Genomic DNA, 4,625 nt, shown 5'->3' with positions numbered 1-4,625 from the left:
ATTTCAGTTTAAATACTGCATTTTTATGGAGACTCTCTGTTTATTTTTGGAAAGTGCTTCTGTATGAGAATCCACAGGAGTGACTCGACACAATCCCTGTAAAAATAATTCAAGATAATATTGATTTATTAGCCGTGCATTTATTACACCTGTTTAATCACTGATTCAGAGCTCAACATTTCCTGAAAAGCTGAAGGTCGCTAAAATGGTGCCTATTCATAAAGAGGGAGAGCAGTCAGTACCAAGTAATTACGGGCCAATTTCGGTCCTCAGTATTATTAACACAATTTTTGAAAAATGTCTGTGTTCACATGTCAGGAAATTTGTAAGCAAATATAGTATAATGAGCGCCAGTCTGCACGGCTTCACACCGGAGGGGTCCTAACAGAAGTTTTAAAACAAGATAGCTATAGTTGTGTATTTAGACATTAAGAAGGCGTTCGATGCCGTTAATCACACCATCCTACTTGATAAACTTCGTAATTACGGTTTTAGAGGGCAAATAGCAGAATTATTCACCAGTTATCTCACCAACCGCAAACAGCAAGTTGTAATGAATACCTTGATGTCGAAACCGCAGGCCGTGCTGACTGGAGTGTAGTAAAATGGCAGTTTGGGCGAGTTGGTTAAGCATCTTGTAATAAAAACAGCGCAAGGACACAGGACTAGAACAGAGAGTAGACACACACGGCGCTGACTTGCAACTACGTTTACTGGAAAAACACGCTGCTTTTCATGGCAGGGCGTCAAGAAAGCGCGCGCATCGCTTTGTCAAAAATACACTTATCGGGTAATAAAATGTCTCCTAAAGGCACGGGTGATTATCGGTGCTATCCACTGTTTAGCAACTTCATTTCCTTAGAGGACAATGCTACTGAAGGCTGGATGACACATCTGTTTCCTTTTCTCAAGATATGAAATGCCTCTGCTACTTCCCTCGTGCTACGATCGTTATGTATGAACAAGATTTCTGTGTCAACGAAAAACGGGGTGCACTTACAGTCGAGACAATGCTTGGCCAAGTTTGTTGAACACTTTCCCAAAGAATTTTGGTGCTCCAAAAGCCGTACATTAATGCAGCGACCTGTCTGGCCAATATAAGTACGGCCACAGGACAGATGAATCTGGTAGACCACAGCAACCTTACACGAGACGAACCTGTTTGCATGGTTAATTTAACACCCTGTTTTCTTTCCCATTCCATCTCTCTTCCTTTGAACAGCTGCCCCCACTTTGCCTACCTTATTAGGTAGGCAAAGTGGGGGCAGCTTTAGGAGACATTTAAGTGCCTTTAGGAGACATTTTATTACCCAATAAGTGTATTTTTGACAAAGCGCATGCGCGCGCTTTCTTGACGCCCTGCTATGAAAAGCAGCGTGTTTTTCCAATAAACGTAGTTGCAAGTCAGCGCCGTGTGTGTCTACTCTCTGTTCTCGTCCTGTGTCCTCGCGCTGTTTTTATTACAAGCTGACTGGAGTGCCGATCTCTTTTTCGCTGTATGTGAATGACTCTCCGTCAACCTTAAAATATCCTCAAGCATTAATGTATGTTGATGACACGGCATTGGTATCTATAGGAGAATGAATTGAAGAACTAAACAGGAAAATAAACGAAGAACTTGTCAGGGTCCTAAAGTGGTTTACTACCAACCAGCTTAAGAATTCAAAACATTCTCCCGCTTTCAGGAGAATATGGCATCCAAACGCAAGTTTTTAACAAACTTGTTTTGTGTGATATATCCAGTGCATATAAGAATCAAAATGCACACCTAAGTATTTAAAACTTGTACCATGTTGTAAGGGCCGATTATTTACATGCACTATTTACATGCATTGTAGTTTAAACTTTTTCCCCTGGAGCTAAACACTGTGTATTTTGTTTTCTGAATATTCTCCGTATACTATATTTGGCTTTTATACACAGTTAAGTTACTGCATAGAATCTTGGGGCAACACGTGCCCAACATATCTTGAACCCGTAGTAAGATTACAAAAGAGGGCTCTAAGAATTTGTTGAGGATTTGCGGGGTCGCAGCGGAGCACCAGAGAGAGACGACCAGCGTGGGAGGCTTCAAGTTCCGAACTGCCCGTGCCGGGCGTGCGCGCCCAGCACGCGCTGTCCATCTTTATTTTCCTCTAGCGCGGGAACGCCGATCTCAGCGCCAGCGCGTTATAGCGTCGCCGGGTGCTACAGGGCCCCCCGCCTAGACGGAACGTCGAGATGTGCCCTCGGTAAAAGAAAGGAGAGTATGAGGGTCCAGTAAGTTCATGTCAGTGGCCGGGAAGAGCTGTCGGGTGAAGTGCGCGGGCTCAGATGGACGGGCCTGGCAGCTGCGCAATGGGCGAATGATGCAGGTTGCCGAGCTGACAGTGGACATGGGGGCAGGGGAGGCCATGATTGGGTCTTCATTGACTGTAGTGCTGCCCGCTGGCACAAGTGTCATCAGTGTCGGAACGTTGCAGCTGATGCCGATGGGAATCTGACGCGCCGAGTACACGATCACAAGCACAGGAGCGGATGAAACGGCTCCATGGACTTACAGCAGCTGTGGTGTGACCGTCGACACAACGGTGACAGCTGGGACGATGCGGGAGGACGTTGCTGGGCTCAATTCCAGGTGCTTGCGCAAAGCGGGAGTGACAGTCCGGAGCGACTGGCCAGTGCTGATTCGCGGGTGGGCATGGTCGGCTGTGGGTGGCTGCAGCCGTATAGCTGAGATTGCTACGTCAGACGGCTGGTTGACAGAAAGAGACACAGCTTTTGGATGGACAACTGCCTCACTACTCGGTGTGGGTAGCTCGACCATTCGGTGCCGAAGGTGGTTCAAGTCAGGCACCAAAGCAGACGCTTGCTGCGGCAGTGTCGAGCTGCCAGGGTCAGACTCCGAAAAGCGTTTGACCGTAATGAGCGCTTGGGGTGGGGCCTCTTGGGCAGGCGGTGTGGCCGCCGAGGTAGTGGGGCTGGTATGTGGCATATGCTGCGGTGGCGGCAAACTCAATTCGCTTGTAGCACGATCGCTCAGGTCAGTGACTGACGACTTTAGGGGAATGAGCGATGAGGCGGCAGGTGAGCGTTCGGCTGGCAGCAATGCTACGCAGTAGGGTACAGGCGTTGGCGGAGTGGGGCACTCGTCGAGGAAGAGCTCGACTGAGGGCGGCACCATTGCAGATAAGAGAAGTTGCTCACCGGGCTGTGCCGTAGATGCTGTATAGTCCTTAGTGGAGGCGGTATGGCCGGAGGCACTGAACAGGGTGGCTCGAGGCGCATCTGTCGCTGAGTTCGCTGACGTGGCAAACCGCAGTGGGCCAGGCACCTCAACGACCTGCTGAGGGAATGACTGCGGACTTCGGGCCGTGGAGTCGTCGCACAGTGCTTCTAGCGAAACCGGGGTAGCAAGATGTGCTGCCGGAAGCGATGCGGTAGCGTCTGGTGCGGTCGGTGCTAAAGAAGCCGGGCCGGAGGCGCTGGACTGGAGTGGCGGCGAGGCGGCGAGGGGCTGCTGAGGCGGGCCGGGTTCTGATGAAGGCTGCGTGGGAGCGAGCGTGGCCGGTGCAGGGCCAGAGGCTGGCGGCGGCGAAAACGGGTCCGCTGCGTCGTAGAGCGGCGGCGAAACGTAGTAGGCGCCGAAGTCCGCCAAGACGGCCGCACGAAGCTCATCGTATGGCCGGTAGCCGAAGGCAGAGTAGGTGAGCAGACGCAGGAGGTCATGCGGGAGGATGTCGCAAAGGACGGCGTGTTTAAACGGCTGGATGGTGATGGCGTTCAGGTACATCGCAGCCTCCAGTTGGGCGAACCACCCGCCGACGCCAGCAGGCCGGAACGCCGGGAGCGGCGGGTCGAAACTTGGCTGCTGCCAGTACGCCATGCAAGGACGCCGCTGGGTAGAAGGCACGGTTCGCCGGGTCACCACTGTTGAGGATTTGCGGGGTCGCAGCGGAGCACTAGAGAGAGACGACCAGCGTGGGAGGCTTCAAGTTCCGAACTGCCCGTGCCGGGCGTGCGCGCCCAGCACGCGCTGTCCATCTTCATTTCCTTTAGCGCGGGAACGCCGATCTCAGTGCCAGCGCGTTATAGCTTCGCCGGGCGCTACAAATTATCACATACTCAAACTACATTGGGCCCAGCAGGCCACTATTTCAGCCGGCACATATTTTATCTTTACAGGTTGTACATCTACTCGTTAAAAACAGCACAGACAATTCATAAAATACTGCAATTCAATGACCCGTTTCATCACAGTATCTTTATAACTTCTAAAAGGGATAGAGAGCTGCAAGTGGAAATCATTTTACCCGCCAAATATGCCACAATACCTACAGGAAAAGGTGCACAAATATGGAATCACATCTCTAATGATGTTAAATTAAAAATTATTTTTTCACAATCTCTTAAAATATTTTTGCTGAATCTGTAAGTTTCCGCCGGTTGAGCTGTAAATTCTGTACCCAAATGACTGTAAAATTGTTAATATTTCAGGTTATTGCGTACAAAGAATGTATGCATGATAACAAACGTATATATTAGCTATGTATGTTGTGGTTTTAATATTTTGAAGTTATTTATGTGAGAAGTGTTCTCTCCACCTCCTGCATTTTGCAATTTATCATTGTGTTGGACCCGACACT

This window comes from Amblyomma mixtum, chromosome 10 (genome assembly GCF_055824585.1).
Source record: "Amblyomma mixtum isolate Tamu chromosome 10, ASM5582458v1, whole genome shotgun sequence".
Lineage (NCBI taxonomy): Eukaryota > Metazoa > Arthropoda > Arachnida > Ixodida > Ixodidae > Amblyomma > Amblyomma mixtum.
This window is presented reverse-complemented; position numbering follows the sequence as displayed.